This window comes from Equus caballus, chromosome 10 (assembly GCF_041296265.1).
Source record: "Equus caballus isolate H_3958 breed thoroughbred chromosome 10, TB-T2T, whole genome shotgun sequence".
Taxonomy (NCBI): Eukaryota; Metazoa; Chordata; class Mammalia; order Perissodactyla; family Equidae; genus Equus; species Equus caballus.
The window spans coordinates 76,608,134-76,628,382 of NC_091693.1; the positions used below are offsets into that span (position 1 = coordinate 76,608,134).

At 37.7% G+C, this 20,249-nt stretch overlaps 1 long non-coding RNA gene across 1 annotated transcript; it reads left to right on the forward strand.

Annotated features, from left to right (window-relative positions):
* Positions 1-4,050: 4,050 nt before the first annotated feature.
* On the forward strand, positions 4,051-6,527 carry LOC138916057 (uncharacterized). The gene is made up of 2 exons (XR_011422695.1): positions 4,051-4,379; positions 6,099-6,527. It is a non-coding gene; the product is annotated as an uncharacterized lncRNA (long non-coding RNA).
* The last annotated feature ends 13,722 nt before the right edge of the window (positions 6,528-20,249 follow it).

Here is a 20,249-nt window from a genome sequence, read left to right on the forward strand (position 1 = left end):
AAGTTTACTGAAGTCAGAGAAAGGAAGATAATTAAGAAACTTAATTATAAAAATAACCTATTTTCAGTTTCCACATGCCTTAGCATAACACACATAACTTACTTTCTAGAATATATCATGTTAATAATACTGCTATTATGGAATTGATTCCTATGGGATCAATCAGTCTTATTTGCAAGGATATTGTGGAACCTTGGCAAATCATTTAACATCTCTGAACAATAGTTTCATATCTGAAACTTGCAAATAATAAATCTATCTCATAGTGTTACTGTGGATATTAAACTAAGGAATAATTCTCAAAATATTAAGCATATTGTTTGAGATGTAGTAGGCGATTTCTGTGTTAGAAAATGAGACTTACAAGCCCAATGTCCTGTTGACTTGCCTTGCTTCTAACTCATCAGATTATCAAAAATATAATTCAAGAGAAACATTTAATATTTTATCTCCATGATGATCAAATCAAATGTCTTTAAGACATTTCCACAAGGTATCTTTCCTTACTTTTTTGAGAGATACCTTAGATCCTCCTTTTAATCTAGGAGATCTTATAATCTAAAATAGACCAAGAATTCTGAGGAGAAATCATGATTAAAGAGAAATTAACATGACAAAGAAAATAAAGCATTTTACTTATAAAGTAAATTTAGGAGTAAGTATAGATAATTTTAGTCCCTGAATTATAGAGATATGAGGAGTGTTTGCAGGCAAGAAATTCTTCGACAGTGTACAGAGGAGAGACAAGAGTTTCTTTTCCACCACATAAAAAAATGCCAAAGTTTTTGCAATAGTCTTCAGATGACTAGAATCACCTTGAAACCAAGGACATATCCTACCCGGGGAATTAGACATCATCTCCATCCCTCCGCTCCCTGACTTTTGCAATGAGGTGATGAGTTCCAGCTTGCCCTGGAAAGGAGGTTGGGGAGTGTAGGGTAAGGGGAAGAATTTATTTGTTGTTAGGAGTCTTGGGTCAGTATCCCAAAAGGTAGAAAAGCATTAAAGCCATCTGTGCTGGCATTAACATAGTTTGAAAAACTGTAAATTACCAGGTTGTTTTTATCATTAGAAAGCATTGAGTAAACATCTATGTGTGGCACTATACAAAGAAAATTAAACAGAAAAATCCTGCTAATGTGCATAATTCCAGGCTACTTTTATAAAGACATTGATAAATCCAGGAAGTCCACAAAAGTCTCCCTGTTCCCATGTGCCTCAGGTACGGGGGACTCAGGAAGTATGTTACCCTCCCTTGTAAAGTTAGAAGGACTTACAGGTGTCCGGAGAGACTGCCAGTTGGGGACTCTGGTGACGATCAAAAGAAATCTGGCAGAAACAACTGCTGGGAGAGGGGCGGTTGAGGCCCTTTTCTAATCAATGTTTGGGAGGGCAAATGACAAGCACCTCCTTCAACTCAATGGGGAGAAGCAAAGTCCAGAATGTTTAATATTCATTAGGCACCAGATACTGAGCAGATCATGAAAGAGATGCATATTTATCCATGTGAACCAAGTAGGTAATATCTTAAACATGCTACATAATTTGAAACATGTTGAAGACAGTTTTTGAAAGAATGTTGGATTTAATAAATGCTAACAAAAAAGGAGTATGTTCAAAGAGGGGAGGAGAAGAGAAAGAAGATACATTTTTTTGTGTGTTCCTGTTTCTCCAGAGACAGAAAAGTTATCTTCTAAAGGGATGCAACATAACTTTTTCTTATGACTTCTTAAACTAAGACGGTAAAATGACCTTCAAGGAGTCTCAGAGTAGGCAATCAAGTCTGAAGATAAAGTGAGGTTCTATTGCTGTTTGTATCCAGGTAGATAACGCCACTTACATCATGACCCTGGCAAAAGGAGCACTGTAGAAGAGGCCCTTGTTAAGAAACCTGCTCGCATATTTATTTTTCAAATAGGTGACTTGCCTGACTGCTCTTGGATATATTTATTCTAGGATGGAAGAAGAAAATCTTCAATCATTTCTTTTTTTACATTTCTCAGCTGTTTGAAGGGTCTGTTTTATCTTTGCAAATATGACATTAGCTTTCCAAATAATAGTAAAACTACTTTTTCATTGCTGCTACTCGTAATTATTTTCAGAATCAAACAATTATTCAGTTTGATACTGCTCCTTAGATCGAGGAAACGAAAGATTCAAGGCCATTCTGGTTCTAAGATGTTACAACTCTATTAGCCTCGATAATTCTCTCCTATAAATCAGTCAATTGAAAATTTGGAGATCAAGTCAGTAAAACTATTTATGTGACTAGTGACGACAGCCGCAGGAGATGAAATGTTGATATCTCAATAAAAACAGCAAGAGAGACCAGTACCTCTGGGGACCATGTACTTGATGGGCAGTGGTGCCTTCAAGTGCCTGCCAGTTCCAGAACCCCTTCTGAAAAGAGTGGCTAATGCAGAATGAACCTTATGCATAGATGGATATTTGGAAACATGCTTACCCACCATCGTGGCAGGGGCTTTATCTGAGCCAGAGCTGACCCAGAAATTGAGCTGGTTCCATAAGTGTGGCGCTAAATTCTAGATAGTAACTGTCTGATCGTGTCAACCCCTCAAGTTCCACTTTAGACTTGCTGAATGAGAAACTGAATCAGTAATCTGTGTTTTAACAAGCCCTTTGGGTGATTCTGATTCATGCTAAAGTTTGGGAACAACTCTTCTAGGCTCTGAAGTATAAAGGAGGGGCATTTAATCTGTCCTTGGGCAGTCAGGGAAGGCTTATGGAATGAAGGGTCATTAATTTGGATAGAAATATGTCAGAGGAGAAAGTTGAAACAGTTGTTCTGTAAAGAGCGAGCAGTTTAAGGAAAAGTATGGAGGGATTTTTTCCATACAAGGTGTTCTGAAAAATGGCATATAAAGTGTGGACATGAAGAAAAAGTAGTGGGAAATAGGGAAATTTGTAGGTCAACTTTTTGCAAACCTTGTGTGCCATATGAAGTCTTAGCATCTTTGATGAGTCACTTAAAGTAACATGGAGTGGAGAGTTTAAAGAGGCCAGAAAGGAGGTGGTTGTAAAAACCTAGGTGAGACGTGGTAGAGCTAGAAAAGACAGAACAAACTCAATGGTTCCTCATGAGGTATAATTACCAGGGCTTGGTGTTTGATTGAAAGAAGCAGAGAGAGAGAATAATAGGATGAGTACTCACTTGCTTGGATGGGTGAGAGGAGGGTGGTGTTGTCACCAAATGAGATATGATGAGCAGGAGGAGAACGTGTGTACGTGCGTTTAGGCATGTTGAGTTTAAGTTGCTATGGGATAAGCTTGAGGTGGTTGATATTCAATAGGAGATTAAATATTTATGTCTGAAATCCTAAATAGAGAACGGGCTTGAGGTTGAGCAGTATATACGGTTGTTAAAACCATGAGAATGGACAAAATTCCTCAGGGGGTAAAATGTGATGCTATACAAGTTTTGTTTTTCCTAACCATTCATAAAATCCTCTTAATAATCTGATAAAACTGTCGATCCTCTTCTCATAGAAATGCATTCACAGGCAAAACTTTGCATATAATCTCTGTATTCATTGGCCTCCGGAAGCTCCTCCTGCCATGTCTAGAGATATAAGGGGAGAATACTTGATGTAAAGCTCCAGTTGCCTTAGAAATCGTCACTGAAATAGTACCAGCTCATAGGCCGTGCAGTAAATGCTCAATATAGTGTTAGAGAACAAAAACATCAAAACAAATGTTTATTAATTCAGTTCTCCAAAACCAGTCTAAATTCTCCTATTTCAATTTCTCTCCTCTCAGTTCCCCTCTTTTTTCTACTTTCTTCACAATACACGCCTTGCTCCCATTAGGAAAAAAAAAAAAAGGTAAAGCAAAACAGGGCCCTCTGTCCATACAATCCAAACTCTCTTGTGTTGCTTTACTGGCTTTGTTTCCTAGGTGTTAGAATGGGGACTTGTGTTGTCTGGTGTAGTATTTCCCACAGTTTACTGGGGAAAGGCCATGGCAAACCATGTCTTTTGAAGCCATGATTTTGAATCCAGGCTTTACAATTTATGAAGTATACCTGGGCTTTCGTGTCTTAACTTCTAAACCCAATTTTCCTATCTAGGAAAAGGGTTCATGATTTCTGTTCTGCAGAATAGCATCAGGATGAAATAATTTCGATTTTGCAGAAACACGAATCAGAGTGCTCTGTACACGGCAGGTCCTCCTCTAGATCCTGATCGAGGCCAAGATCTGAAGGAAGTGTCCATAAGGAATGATTAACCATCGTTAGGTTGCTAAACCACTCCAGGACTTTTAACTAGATGAAGAAAAGAATATTTGCCAGCTCTCGTCTCCGAGAACATTCTTGCCTGTGTTTGGAAGGAAATACTCTGATAAACTGCATGGAGTGTGAGGTAAGATGCCCCTTCCTCCTAACAGTATTTGAGTAAAAACAGATGGTCATTAAATTGACTTCCTGGGATGGTGGGTTCAATTTAAAAGGGAGCTTTAATTTATTTGGTAGGTTGTACAGAACTGAGCCATGCTTGAACTTTCCCCACCCTGCCCCCATGTGGCTCACAGCTTCTCTTCTCAATCAGTGTTAAATAAACATTTTTTAAATATTGAATTAATATTATGTAAATTAGATGACCAGCTTGCATCTCTGAGTGTTCCCATAATCTTAGTGTGGCTAAAATATTGGGGTGAAGTTAGTTGTGGGGGTACAATTGGGTTCTCCCCAAATGGTGCAATTGATATCTCATGCTCCGCTGAAGTACATTCTAGAGCTGGGGCTTACTCTGATTTTATTTTGAATCTCAGAAGAATTGTCACCATGTTCCCAGAAAAAGTTAGGAGTCTGAGGAAGTCTTGGGGGCTGACACAAGACTGGGGCAGATTTGGGGGTGCAGAGGCAGCCCTATCTGTGATTGGTTTTATTTTTTATACTTCTGGATAATTTTTATTTTTTCCTGGGAAAAGAGATTGGGAATTTAAATTGTTTGAAAATGCACTTGAAAAATTTGCGAGGTTTACACAACTGCAGAACAAATAAAACAATAACATTTTTCTCAATTTATGTCATTGATTTCACATATTTATATTTCAGTTTTAGGGTACTTTTGACAATCTTTCCCCTCTGGGGATAACGTCTCTTCAGCCCCCTCCCCTGCATGCTCCACCTAGGGTAGTTTCCTCTTCAAAAAATAAATAAGAAAAGCCCACTTCTGCTTTATAGATTATGTAGCAAATGTATGAAATTGTGAAGTGAAATGTCGTGGCTTTCAGTTTTTAAACTACTTTCTGATTTTCCATTAGGTTTTCTCTGTAGTTTGCTCTTCCTCTTAAAGCAAGAACACTAATAGTTGACCAGTTACTTTCATGTCCAACCTGTCCTCTACTCCTCTGACCAAACCCCATTGTTCTATGTCTCACCAACCCCTCTGGCTGTGATAGAGGGGAGAGCCGGGACTTCCAGCTCTTCGTGTGGAAGATGAGCCTCACAGTGAAATGCACAAGTGACAGAGAGGAGCTTGCGTTTTGGGGAGGACCAATGGTGTTAAAAAATGAGATATTTCTAGACTCTTTTTTGAAAAATGAAGATGAATTTGTTTAATTTTGAGAAGGGAGCGTGGATAGGTTTCAGAATAGATTTGTTACACACGCCATAGATTCACTGGCAAAGGGACAAACCACTCAGCACAACATGGAGCTTCAATCTTTGGTGATCAGAACACCATCTTAGGAAAACTCTGCTCTCAAATGTGTACTATTAAAGCCCTCTCACAAATCGCTGTGAAGATGAGAGCTTGAAGGAAGATAAGACAAATTGGAATATGCTGCTTATAAATTCACTAGACTCTTGCCCTTCAAAGTAGTGAATCATCTTTAAGATTGTTTTTGGATCAGTGCCTATGAAAAGATGTACCATGGACCAATACGTTCTCCTTTTAATTAGGAAATGCACATAATTTAGGGAAATAAAGGTGAGTCCTAAAAGCTCTATTTAATGGTGATTGGTCACAAATTTCCTTTTTTATTAAAATTAGCTTGTAATAAAAAGAGAAGCCACTCTATAGTACAGATTAATTGCCCTAAATTAATTTCCTTTTATTTTTTCATCCACCTTATAGGAAGAATTGAATAAAAGGAAGAACTTTCTTGAATTTCCAACGGTAACTGAATTTGGGGGCCTTGGTAGAAGGGGTGGTGGAGAAGAGCAATGGCCCATAGTGGTGAAGGAGGAAATGCGATATGGGAAAATACAAAGAAGAATGAGCAAAATGGAAAAATATTGTTGTTTTTAAGCAATTTTTAAGAATTGGTGAAATTTTCTCTGAGTACCATACACGCGCACGTACGCATGCACGCACGCATGCACTGCACAACTGAACAATCCAGTGGTTTCCATTAAAACTAGAAGTTAGAACCATAGCTAATGTGCGATGTAAGCACATAGGGCTAATGGATTCCATAGTCATCAACCACCCTCCTGCTTTGGATCACAGACCAGGGGGGCATGGTTTAAATATGTGAAATAAATGCAGAGATTACATAATGCAGCTTTAAATTGTAGTTCATTTTAAACAGACCACTGTTATTTACTAAAATCTCGTGTATGTGGGGGAGTGTGTGTGTGTCTGTGTGTGTGTGTGTGTGTGTGCGTCTGAGGGGCATGTGGTTTAAGGAAGCTTGATTTATGTGATCTGGGGAAATCTTTACAAATGATTTCCATGCCTCTTTATCAAGCAAATACCTGATTGTGGCAGCTACCTGCTTAAGCTGTATTCTATTACCAGCCTCTGATCAGTATCTCTGTACTGCTTCTCTTATATGCTAGGGTAGTAAATAATAACAGGAAGCAATTAAAATCAGTATTTATAGTTAAATCTTTCTTGGTCACACAAGAGGGTTTTTGGTTCTGCTGTGTGGAGAGAATTGTTTCTATAATACACTTTCAATACCATCACAGCCTTTCTCAGACCTGCTTTACTAAATGTGGTCTTCTGATCCATGAGGAATTGTCTCACCTCACAGAGCGGTTTAGAGTGTCAAGAAAGGTTGCTAGATGAATCTGGTTCTTCATTTCTCATTTCTCTGAACTTTCTCTTATGAAACTTACCAATGCTATGCATATTCGGGGAAATATCTTAGTATAAACGGGTGGACATAAAGCTTCAAAGGAATCAGTGTCATAACTAGACAAAAGCTTGGGTCAGATAGAGCTGGAGAACACTGGGGTATAAGTAGCAGAAAACAGCAAGCTTCAGGCTGTGGGAAAGGGTCTTTTTGTCTTTTTAAAGTTACTGTATATGCAAAATAAAACTAAATTAGTCCTCTGTTCCTTGGTTTCAATGACAACAAAACAAAAGGGCATTCACTGGATTTGCCTTGGTCGCCACATTGTTTTTTAAGATTTAGAGACTTCTAAAACCCAGTATTCCTAATTTTTCCAGAGTTTAGGATACTATATATTAGTCTCCAGGAAATTTATCATATTATGTCAGTTTCATAGAATGCATTTCTTTAATAATCACTAATTTCAATAGTTACATAAGAAAGATATATGCTAGTTTTTAATATTATAAAAGCAATTATTAACTTTACATATATTCATATGCATATCTATAAATATCTATAACTGTTCAATTTATAGCATATGAACAAACATACTGTATTTTAGAGGGTTCCTTGTAGTTTTATTGTTTTGAGTTTAGGATATCTTTTTTTCATGGATAAAATTTTAAGACTGCTGTTTGACCCTCAAATATTAGTACATCAAAGCTCACTGAATCCAAAGTGCCCATGAAAAGGAACATTAATAATGCGCTTTGACCTACAGCTGCTTTATGAAAAATGCATTCTTGGTTCCAACTTAAGATGTAGGAACACGTTTTTGTTTATTCTTTTACTTCTGATGGTATCTACAGCACAAAGCGTTGGGTGGGGTGGAGGTGAGCAAACACTGAAGGTGAAGAAATTCCTGTGTGTGCCTGTGTGCCATCTCTCTTTGCATGCCTAAGAGCGAATTGCTAGGCAAGGTCCTCCTCAGGTATTCTAAATTGGCAAAGACTCGGATTTGGAAGTAAACTATACCACAATATGGGAAATTTTAAGTTGATCATTTTCAAACTCTTGCTATCCATCCACCATCCATCCATCTATCTGGTTAAGTCATTTTTTAAAGTTCATATAGTTTGTTCTTAGATTGTGAGTCTTTCAAAGAAATGCCAATTGTTCAACATATGAAGGAACTTCATCCTTTGGAGTAATTTCACTTTCGTGTTAACTCTTATGTCTTCGGCGACAAGAAGGCCTAAGATGAATTTGGCAGTCTCCTGCATTTTAAAAGTTTAAAATGGGAGGAATAGAGATAAAGCTACCAAACAAAGGATTATACTGAAATTCAAATAAGTTCTAATTCAAAAATTGTTCTTTCCAGCCCCTAGGATGAAGACAAATTGCAGTTAGGCATTGCAGTGGAATAATTGCAAACATATTTTCTCTAAAACCCTAAGAGGCTGATATTTCTAATAAAATATTTTATCATAAGCAAATGCTTTCAGATATGTGTATGACCTCTATGTCTTTATCTCATTGCTGGTTAATAGAATTTTACAGATTGCTAAAAGTCTTTCAATGAATTTATTTTTAGATTTTCAGCAGTGAATTTTTTTCTGAAATTTTTGCTTGAGAATTGTTTAAATGAAACGATATTCCATGAAGCATAGCAGAATAAAACAATTCAATATTTTAAATAAGGAAACTGGCTTGTATGTTCGTGACTATGGACAAATTTTGCTTTCTTGAAATTCTCACTTTCTCGATTTTCACGGCACAGCTTTTCCTTGGCTCTCCTGCTGCCTGTCCATGAAGATTACAGCTAGTCCTCATGGGTTTTTTTTTCTGTCTCCTTTGTCCTCATCGTCTTCCTAATTTCTAACTGTAACTGTTCCCCCACGGCTCCGTCTTCTCTGTTTTCAATCTCTCCCTCTTCACTCCAACAGCTTCGATTACCACCTTTACTGAAATGATTTCGGAGTCCACGTCTCCTCCCAGTCTTTCTTCTGCATTTCTTTCTGTCTGCTTAAATATCTTCATTTTATTCTTGCAGGAGTGCCATAAATCTAACATGTTCAAAAACAAACTCACCACATTTTCTTTGAAAGCATCCTGACTTTTGTCCTTGACTTTCCAGATTCTGTCAATAACAGCACCATTTCCTCAGTCACCCAGTGTCCTCAAGCATCTCAGATGTCTTTTATTTACTTTTAGTTCCTCAGTCAGTTACCCGATTGCCATGTCCATCCTCTCTCTTCCATTTCTTCTGCCCTACCCTTGTTTCAGGCAGCAAATTTCGTTCCTGGATAGTATAACAGCATTTAATTGGTGCTCTTGCTTCCTCTCTCTCACTCTGAAATCCATCCTACATGCTTACAAATTAATCTTCCTAAAGTGCAGTTTTGATCATCTCAATTCTCTTCCAAAAATCCTTAAGAACTTGCCATTTTCTGCTGTATTAAGTACGATATCCTCATCTTGGCGCTCAAATTTATCCAGATCTGATCCTACCGCACCCTCGTCCTCTCGTGGTAATCTGCACCTCAGCCAAACAGGAGTGGCTGGTATTCCCAGGAAAAAACTGTGATTTCCCGTCTTTTTGCCTTCATCAATCCTGTTCCTGTCCTGAAGTATGCCTACCCCGTCACCTGTCTCACCTTGTTAAAATGCCATTTAGTCCTCAAATGTTACAGCCATGCGCCCTAGTCACATGCAATTCATCCATTTCTTTTATCTTTTTCCTCGTGTAGCACTGTGTTTGTATGTTTCTAGTGGCATCCACCTTATTCCACTTTGCACTTTAGCTATTTAAGGATGTGTTTATCTCAGTTTAACACATTTCAAGTTGTTCATATCTGAAATAAAATGAAAAGGATCTATTACAGTATAAGGTACCTGAGGGAAGAGGCTGCCTTATTCACAGCTGTCTTAGATGTAGCACACAGCAGGGGCTATACAGCAGTAGATGCTCTAATTACTACTGCTTTTACTGAGTTGTGAAGACACCAGTAGCACTTACTACATGCACATTTAGACATAAGTTTGCTCACCAGTTATTTGAGACATTTTAGAAAATATTCCAAGATTTTAGTCTTAAGGAATGTTTTCTTTTTTGAATTTAACAGTCAAGGTGATTAATTTCAACTTTTCCTTTAATGACTTGGAAATAAAGCTGATTTTACTATTCATGCCCAGGGGCAATTTCTGCCTCCGTGTTCAGAAAGTTATGAAAATACAAAAAGATATTTTTGGCTTTCCTTCACAGTTTTCTTGCATTGGATCACTCTACCTTATTTTCTTATCTATTAATTAAGGAATAATATTATCTCCTTCATAGGTGGTTGTGAGATTTACTTGAATTAATACATCTAAAGCACCTAGAACAGTGTCTGGCAAACAGTGCCCACCTGACAGTATTTAGCTAACATTCTTATCAGTCAAAAGCAAGGCTACTGCCTTCAGAAAGCAATCCCAGAATGGTTGGGATGGACGCATCTAGAGTCATGCACAGATTTTCCCTGCACTCATATCTTTGTCTAAGTCCCCCTTGGACCCTGCATATCTGGGTAATTGGAACTAAACTGTGGCCATTTCCCTCTTTCACCCAATGCGTCCATCACCACTTCCTAGCAAACATTACCCATTGTGCTTAAATGGGAGATTCTAATGCCTTTCTTTTTCATGGTGAGATCAAATAGATTCCATATCAATTGCTTAAATAATACTGTACTATGTTAGTTTCACATAAGTTTCATATGAAAAAGGGACTGAGTCTGATTTATTCATCACTATACTATATCTCAGCCACGGCACACTGCGTTGCGTATTGTAGGCACTCAAAAAACATTTGTTGAATGGATGAGTCAGCTAATGGAGTTAAAAGACTGAGACACGATTGGTTTTCCAGACTTTTAGAAGATATCCTACAGACGAACTCCTTTTGAGAACAATTAACCTACAATTGCTTTTTGTACAAACATAAATTGCCCCTTATTTTGCATTAATAGCTTCTTTGCAATATCCTAGTGAAATAATTCTATTTATTTCTCTTACATGTAAGCCCACAGTGTAAGAAATTGGGGGTAAAATCTTGTTATAACAGTGTTACAAACATTCCACTCACCTACACGAAAGTCATTGAATAGGACGAAATAACATTTAGCAGGTGCTTACTATATACCAGAAACTGCTCTAAATGTTTTGAAAAATAAAATAGATATTTTCCTAAGCACAATGTGGTAACCTGGATGGAATCTTGGAAAGGACGTTAGTGGAAAAACTGATGAGATCTGAATAAAGTTTGAAGTTTAGTTAATTGCAATGTATCAATGCTGGTTTCTTAGTTTTGCCAAATGTACTATGGGAATATAAGAGAATAACATTAGAGGAAACTGGGTGAAGCTTATATGGGAACTTTCTGTACTATCATTCCAACTTTTCTGTATATCTAAAATTATTCCAAAATAAAAAGTTTCTTAAAAAATGCAGTCATTTGTTTAATCCTTAAAACAAGCCTACAATACAAGTACCACCATTAACTCCATTTTACAAGTAAGAATCCAAAGTACAGAGAGGTTAAATTATTTCTCCAGGGTGAACAGCTGCTATCATTGTCAAAGATACTGGCATTAAATAAAGGCACATTTCAGTCTAGGTTGTACGTTCTTAACCAGTATTTTTAATCTCTCAATTCAAATGATCAATAAGTCTTGTAGTAGATATAACCACAATTCAGCTGATAATTCTACCTTCTGAGGCTCTGGTCATATTGTTCAGAGGGGAGTCCATTTTGTGCTGCAATGACAGTCCCTAACCTTAGGCTAGGAGCTGTGAATTTCTTCACTTCAGAAGGCTGCACAACCAACCACTACCCACTACCATGACTACAAACTCCAAATGTCTGCATTTTAATTGATTCTCCTGTTCACGCCTTAATTCATTAATGACAGACTGAGATGTTGAATTCTGTGGTCATCTGGGGTTTATGAAGAAAGCCACTGCCCCAGCTCCCTGGATTGGTGCATATTCCACCACCTTTCATGGCGGTCCAGTCTGTGCAAGGATCACACTTCTGTGCTTCCTCTGTCAAACTACTTATATAAAATACATAGTTTCTGAAAAGGACTGAAAAGGCATGCAGAGAAGGAAAATATACTAAAGCAAAAGCACTCCAGAAAAAGGTAAATAAAAAGTCACTCATAAACGTTGAAGTCTATGGCCAGAACTTTAAGCTTAGAGGTAGCTAATATGTTTCAAATAACCTTATTGTACGCAGCAGTCAAAAACCTCTTTATTCTTTAATGGGTATTTCTGGCTGCTTTCTTACACCCTTGAAAACTTTGTGTCTGGCCTGCACAGCTGCAGCTATGACCACAGGCCACTTCTTTTTCTTATTATATTGCCTACCTATTCGTAACAATATCCTTTATTGTTTCCTTAACCACAAACAGCACTGTGGGAGAAAGAAATCCTTGGCCCTCTTATTTATTTCGGTATAACACATGCAAACGTGTGGGGGAGGAGAGTGAACAGGAAGAGAAAGACTTTTTTTTTACTCTTTGATGCTACTATTTCAAAGCACACTTTGCACTTTTTTTTTGGTGTTGTTTTGCATTTTAATTTGGCCAATGAACATTCACAAGGTTTGCAATGTACTGGGGAAAATGAAAGTATTTATGTTTTTAAAAATCTGTGTGAGAGTTCAAAATTTAACTTATCTAAGAAGAATGTATTATTTCTCCATAGATTTAGACTGTTGATGAAAACATTTGACACAGTCCTGCTGGACTCATTTTTCTTCTGGAAACACTTCTTGTTTTCACCTAATATAAGGTGAAAACAAATACTTAGAATCTAAGTCCCGTAACATTTCATTTATTCCTGAGAAATATATTTCCTGTTATGCCTTTGATTTATTCTCTTTTTGGACAAATGCTTTAACAATTTCCAAATCTGGATATTTGTAATTATATTTTCCTTTTGGTTAAATATGTCTCAGAAGATTTTAAAAAAATTATTTTGTAATGATTGATAGGAACCCTGAACTGTGGATAGAAAATGGCTCCAGAGCTCCTAAGGAATTGACCAGGAGGAAAACAAGTATGAGGAAGAATGAAGCCTTTTACATTAAGTGCTGTCAGAGGGTGTTAATGGGTATCTAAGACGGGGTTATGATGCCAGGCTCCTGTGTTACTCTGAGGCTGATAAGGAACATTTGCTCAGCAAGATAAAAAGAGCGAATCAACCAAACGTCATTTGTGATCCTGACAGATCCCTTGAAGATGAAAAATAATCAGTATCTCAGGGTCAAATTAAAGACTCAGCTCTTAGTAGATTAAGGCGAAGAAGTTTCAGATTTGGGCAGAGTGTGGTTTCACATTCCATAGGCCATTTTCATTAAAGTGTAAATAGCTAGAGCACATGATTGTGGATATCTGAGCTGTGACCATAAAGTAAAGAAAGGGCATAATACATATGGCTGCAGCGACATTATCATCACAGAAAAGGCCATTGGACTTAGTATTTATTTCCAAACACTGAAGAGCTGCAGAATTATGGTCCAGGAAGGATGATCTCAGACATAGATTAGAATATGCAAGCAGTAAACAAGCAGATGTTACATTTCCTAGCACAAGAGAGAGTTACATTTGCAAGCCTGCCTTGAAGGTTAATAACTTGAGCATGAACGGCCCCACACAGGAAAGTTAACACATTTTCCAAGTATTTCATTCTGAATGTTGCTGTCACCTGTGGGAGGCAAAGCAAATAGTTCTGTCACTCTACTTGCCTTAAAATACCCACCAATGCAATATAGTATTATTCCTTATGCCAGATAAAGAATGTGCAAAATTTGGCTATTTATCTAGAGAACTTCAAAAATTATTTGGACTGTTTATCTTCAGAATTGCTTTAGTATCTCACTGCCTTTGTTAAAAGAAAAAAAGAAAAATATTGCTTCTTATATGTAAATAGCTGATTGTTTTTATCACAAAGGGAGGAGAATAAAACAGACCAAATCATACATCTGCATTCCATACTGCTTCCTTTGTTATCAAACTGGCTGAAATGAGATATCTAGCCAGCTCACGGACGTTTCCTAGGCAGCCAGCATACTTCATTCTACAGTTTACCAAGGTTTAGAATTCTTAGGATAAGCAGCAAAGAAACAAATGAAAGCTTAGGAGAAAGAAAAAGAAAACAGCTTTTGATATTTTTAAGACTCAAAATCTGAGATTGTGTAATGCTTTGAAGCAAAGAACTCCAAATATCCATTCCACACATAGTTGGATAACTGCATGTGTGTGTGTGGCAGGGTGGATAGGTAGAGGGAGAGAAAGAATAGACTGCTTACTCTAGTTACATGTTTGCTCAAAGAATAATTTGTTTGTTTGTTTTTCTTCTTCTCCCTGAAGCCCCACAGTATACAGTTATCTATCCTAGTTGCAGGTCCTTCTGGTTGTGGCATGTGGGACGCTGCCTCAGCATGGCATGATGAGCAGTGCCACGTCCGCGCCCAGGATCCGAACCTACGAAACCCTGGTCTGTAGAAGCAGAGTGCGCACGCCTAACCACTCACTCAACCACGGAGCTGGCCACATAAAGAATAGTTTTTAAGTTTCATGTCCATAAATGTTTACTTCAGTTTTTCAAAATCACAAAGAATCGTGAGTTTTGGTCTTTTTAGTCTCATTTGACAAAGATTTTCTATTGAGCTCTTCATCTTTATTGTAAGGGTCATATAACTGGGACAGTCCTCAGTGCAAAGAAAGTGCAAGATCCATTTTCTTTCCACACTTCTTGGCATTCTGCATCCGCTTTCGATTATTTCTACGTGTCAGCAATTTTTCTTCATCTTTATATCCCTATACTCTATCCATGTATATGTATAAATTATTATAATTCCTATTATGCCAGAGAGATGGTTACACTTTTGCTTAATGTGTCTGCAAAATCTTCTCTCAGATAGACTATTCCAAAACTATAAACATAGTTTGCATGAAAATAACATGCACTATGTTATCTCACAAGCTTATAATAATCAACCTTTTATTCAAAGTTGAGTTGCATACACTTCCATTATTTCTTTTTTTATTGTGGAAAGAAAACTTAACATGACATGCACCCTCAAACTATTGTTTAAGTATAATACAGTATTATTAAGTACAGGTGCAATATTGTAGGGCAGATGTCTAGAACTTATACATCTTGCATAACTGAAACTTTGTACCTGTTAAACAACAGCTCCTCATTTCCCTCTCTCCCCAGCCCCTGACAACCACAATGCACCTCTGCTTCTAATTGACTGTTAAGATCCCTCATATAAGTGGCATCATGCAGTATTTGTCCTTCTGCAGCTGGCTTATTTCACTTAACATAATGCCCTCAAAGTTCATCCATGCTGTTGCATATGATGGGGCTTCCTTCTTTTTAAAGGCTGTATAATATTCCATTTTATGTATAGAACACATTTTATTTATCTACTCCTTTGTCAGTGGATGTTTAGGTTGTTTCTACCTCTTGTCTATTGTGAATAATGCTTTAATGAACGTGGGAATGCAAATATCCTTTTGGGATCCTGGCTTCACTTCTTTTGAATAAATACCCAGGAGTGGGATTGCTAGATCATATGGTAGATGTGTTTTTAATTTTTGGGGGGAATCTTCATACTGTTTTACATAGGAGCTGTACCATTTTACATTCCTACCAAGAGTGTACAAGGGCCTCAATTTCTCTTCATCCTTGCCAGCACTTGTTATATTTAATTTTTTTTTTTTTGGTAATAGCCGCCCTGACAGGTATGAGGTGATAACTCATTGTGGTTTGGATTTTACATTACCTTAATGATTAATGATATTGACTGTCTTTTCACATGGCTATTGGCTATTTGCATGTTTTTTATGGAGAAATATCTATGCAAGTTCTTATGTATTTTTGATGTAAATCTCTTATCAGATCTATGGTTTGTATATATTTTTTCCCATTCTTTAGGTTGTCTTTTCACTCACTGGATTGTTTCCTTTGCCGTGCAGAAGATTTTTAGTTGATATAGTCCTACTCGTCTATTTGCACTTTTGTTGCCTGTGCTTTTGGTGTCACAGCCAAGGTAAATATCAAGAAGCTTTCCTTTGTTTTATTTTAGGAGTTTCAGAGTTTCAGGTCTTGTGTTTATGTCTTTAATCCATTATGAGTTGATTTTTCCGTATGATATAAGATAAAGCTTCAATTTCATTCTTTTACATGTGGATTTCCAGTTTCCCCATTGCATATTCTTGACAACCTAATTAAAGATCAGTTCCTCCATATGCACGGGTTTATTTCTGGGCTCTCTATTCTGTTCCATTGGTTTATCTTTCTGTCTTTATGCCAGTACCATACTGTTTTAATTACTGTAGCTTTGTGCTATATCTTGAAATCAGTATGTGTGATGCCCCCAGCTTTGTTCTTCTTTCATAAGATTATTCTGGCTATTTGGAGTCCTTTGTGGTTCCATATGAATTTTAGGATTGTTTTTAAAAATGCCATTGAAAGTTTGATAGAGATTGCATTGAATCTGTAGGTCACTTAGAGTAGCATGGACAATTTAATAATATGAAGTCTTCTAATCCATGAACATGGGATACCTTTCCGTTTATTTGTATCCTTAATTTCTTTCATCAAAGTTTTGTAGCTTTCAGTGTACAAGAATTTTGCCTCCTTGGTTAAGTTTATTCCTAAGTATTTTATTCTTTTTGATGCTATTATAAATTAGATTGTTTTCTTAATTTTCTTTCAGATAATTCATTGTTGGTGTATAGAGACATAACTGATTTTTGTATGTTGATTTTGTATCCTACACTTACTGAATTTGCTTATTTGCTCTAACAGTTTTTTCATGGAGTCTTTATGGTTTTTGCATATTAAGATCATGTCATCTGCAAACAGAGATCATTTTGCTTCTTTCTTTCTAATTTAGATTGTTTTTATTTCTTTTTCTTGTCCAACATCTCTGGCTAGGACTTCCAGTATTATATTGAACAGAAGTAGAGAGAGTGGGTGTCTATGCCATGTTCCTGATCTTAGAGGAAAAGCTTGGGCATGTGTTTCAGTCTTCCCTTTCTCTCCCTAGAGATAAGCCCAGCACTGGGAATCTTGCAGGATGTGTTGCACTGAGCAAGGAGGAGAGGGCTCTTGTGGGTGACTGCATACTAGTCCAAACCTTCCTCAGGCATCTAGTAGATCTAGAGTCCCTAGGATCACCAGCTCTCCAAAACCTATGAGACAGCACCCAATCATTTGGCAGCCCCTGGAAAAGCTGGAACATTGGCTGCATGGTCCAAATCTTTCCCTTTCCAGGAGAAGTTTGGGCTTTATTGTTTGTTACCTACTCTCTCTACAGCGAGCCAGGGGGAGGGGCTATGGCAAGGGCTTGCATGTTCGTCTAAACTACTATCTTTGTTCTCAGTGACTCCCAATCTGGAGTCCTTTTTTGTAAGTGTTCAGATTCAGGCAACACAGAAACCAGTCCCTCAGGAAGCCCCCAGAAGAATCAGAATGTTGGCTGTATGGTCCAGTCCGTTCCTTCCTTCCCCCAAAAGAAAGTAGGAGCTGAAGGTTTCCTCCTACTCATATGGTGCTATGCGGGGGGAGAGATTGTGGAGAGGGACTATCTCAGATTGTCCTACTGGCTTCAATGTGGCTGGTTTTGTGTGCACCTGGGATGCAGGTGCTTCTCAACTGGTTTCTGGATTTCTCACAAATGGAATTGGTCCGTATATTGCTGTTGAATCAGTGTGTCCACGGAGGGAAGGAGGGCCCAGAGCTTTCTGTGCCACTGTCTTGCTGATGCCACCTTCCCTTTCAATTATTTCTTTTGTCTCTCCAGGTGCTTGGTTCAGCAGTGATATATACATATCTTGTATATTTTAAAATTGTTAAAAGACAACTAGGGGTGAAGATATATCACAAAGTAACATAACATCACTGTTCAGAAAATTAGTAAGGAGTGGTTAAATCTTTTGTGTAATTTTATGCAGTTCTCCTTATGCAAGGCTCTATCCAATGTGAGGCTGGCAAATTTTCAGCAAATAAGTTCTTATTTTTGCTGAACTTGCTATTCAAGATGTGGGGGTTAATTGGAATTGGATGAGGAATTGCTAAATATTAAAACTTGAAAGAAGATTTTACAAATTTGCAACCTATGTTGAGCTAAAAATAAAGAAAGAACCAGAAATTGAAGAGTGTCCAGTGTGTGTTGCTTTCCGGCTTGAGGTACAACAGTTAGAGGTTAGGTATGAGGTCTAGAGATTAAAGACCATGCTGGAAGAACAAGTCTAGTTGTCCTAAGAAAACGATGAGTGGACAGACATTGTGATGAAAATAAGATGATCTCTGTGAAAACCTACAATCTCTATCAAGTAAGGATGACCAGGAAAGAATATAACAATAACCTCTGATTCTAGGCTAGGACATGCTTGGTGATTCTTGCATCTAAATGAACAGGTCAGAGTTGATGTGTGATGATTTTAACAACTAGAACCTGGAAAGAAACAAAGAGTACACCATGCTGAAGCGGAGATTAGGAATAAAGTCTAGGATTGATCAAACTCAGTCTTTCCACACACCTGGTTTATCTTATCAAATTGTTAGTTTCAGTTGAATAAAAAAATCTAAACTTCCCAAATACGGAGCTGCAGAGGGGAGAGAGACTCTCTTCCCTGCTTACTGAGTGGGCATATATTTAATAGACATACCCTAAGTAGCTAAGATTTCAGTCATCTGCACAGAACTTAGGGAAGGGCTGGGAATGAGAGAGAACCTTTGACTGTCAGCTATGATTTGCAAAAATTACAAGGATCTCAGTTTTGTTCTATCAACATAGAAGTTAGTTCATGCTTCAGATAAGGTAATCCTACTTCATAAGAAGGTGGTCTTGGTTTCAAGTATGCACAAATTTTGTTGTTTTTCTCGACTGCAAAGGCTTTGCACCTGTGCTTCCTTAAAGCACACTGGAAAAATGAAAACTTGATAGAGAATTATTTTCTCTTTTGCTATACTAATCAATACATACCTTATCAGCCAGGAAAACTACAAATTATCATGGTTCTGAAGTTGGCAGACTGATGCAATTAGTTCCCCTGAATGCTTGACGTTCCACGTCACTAAGTAGAAAGAAAGAAGTCTTTCCTGCTGAGAATGTGGTAGAAATGCTAGAATTCTTTCCAGAAGAAGAAGAAATCCACATCCGTAACAGCACATTGTTTGCATGTTTTTCTAGGCTATATTTTCAGCATGCAGTGGCTCCTGCCAGAATATGACATATACCACTGGGACTGAAACTAGCACCTGTGAGAAGCATTTCCATGACCATTAAAATATTCAGTCTCGGGGTGGGACAAAACAAACCCTTGTTTCATTGAGGTTGTGCCAGGAAAGGGCCACAGTGTAGCTGCACTGCAGCCATGTCCAGAAAGCAATTTACCGGGGAGTTAGAATTCACAGCATTGCTTGTACTCTTAAACACAGCTGCAGTGAACTAGATTGTAAGATGTGGCTATGTGTGGTGGGTACGCTTCACGTATATGGCATGATGCTTACTTTGATTACTGCAAACATTGTCCTAATAATACAATCTCCTCGTGCCGTGTCTATTTACCCTTTAGGCCAGTAATATAAGTGAGGGAAGTGAGGTCAGGTTTAAGAAAAGTCAGTCAATATTATTTTTCCCCACTTCCAGTAGAGACATAGCTGTGAGGTATGAGTGATGCAACGAAGACTTCACCTCACTGTGTACATGACCCTCAGGAATGGCAGAGACTGGAACAAAATGGAGAGAGCTTGTCCCATCCAAGGATGTGGCAGTCACTTAGCTCTACTTGAGTGTTGCCACACGGGATCTGGGTCCCGGTGATGATAGATCCCCCACATTCTCAAGAGAAGCTGTATAAGGTGAAATCACTTAACTTTTCATTTGTAAGTGTTACTATGTGCCAATGCAGTCTGTAAGTTATTCAAGGGCAGAAACTATGTTTTATCTTTCAATACCAAATAGTGTCCTTATATAAGAGAGTAATATGTCCCTCCCCCAGCTTTCATATTATTTTAGTGAATTGAAGTGAGCTAGGGCATGTGTATTTTATAGACATGCATGTATAGATAAAAGAGGTGGCCGCATAGCAGTATTATACCTTCCCTGATGATGAAAAGACTTTTGTACTAAATTAGATAAAATCGATATTAGAAAAAGA